We start from the raw sequence: 469 nt of genomic DNA, 5'->3' as shown, positions 1-469 counted from the left end.
TGTGTGTGTGTGTGTGTGTAAGAAAATGTTGAATGGTGCAATGGTTTAAAAATAGGAGTATAATGGCAAGAAAAATATTCAGGGTATACCCTAACGAAAATATTCAGGGGATACCTCCAATAAAAATATTCAGGGGATACCCTAACAAAAATATTCAAGGAATACCCCAATGAAAATATTCAAGGGATAACCTAACGAAAATATTCAGGGTATACCCTAACGAAAATATTCAGGGTATACCCTAACGAAAATATTCAGGGGATACCCTAACGAAAATATTCAGGGGATACCCTAACGAAAATATTCAGGGGATACCCTAGTGAAAATATTCAGGGGATACCCTAGCGAAAATATTCAGGGGATACCTCCAATAAAAATATTCAGGGGATACCCTAACAAAAATATTCAAGGAATACCCCAATGAAAATATGCAAGGAATACCCTACCGAAAATATTCAGGGGATACCCT

General features: G+C 36.5%; 1 protein-coding gene across 1 annotated transcript in view; it reads left to right on the top strand.

The window, feature by feature from the left end:
* LOC106871088 (tyrosine-protein phosphatase non-receptor type 13) overlaps positions 1 to 469 on the top strand; it is a 217,697-nt gene that overhangs the window by 167,166 nt on the left and 50,062 nt on the right. The window lies entirely within an intron of this gene.

The sequence above is a fragment of the Octopus bimaculoides genome, chromosome 2 (genome assembly GCF_001194135.2).
Source record: "Octopus bimaculoides isolate UCB-OBI-ISO-001 chromosome 2, ASM119413v2, whole genome shotgun sequence".
In the NCBI taxonomy this organism is placed as follows: domain Eukaryota; kingdom Metazoa; phylum Mollusca; class Cephalopoda; order Octopoda; family Octopodidae; genus Octopus; species Octopus bimaculoides.
The sequence above is the reverse complement of the archived record's forward strand: the minus strand, read 5'-3'. Positions and strand labels throughout refer to the sequence as shown.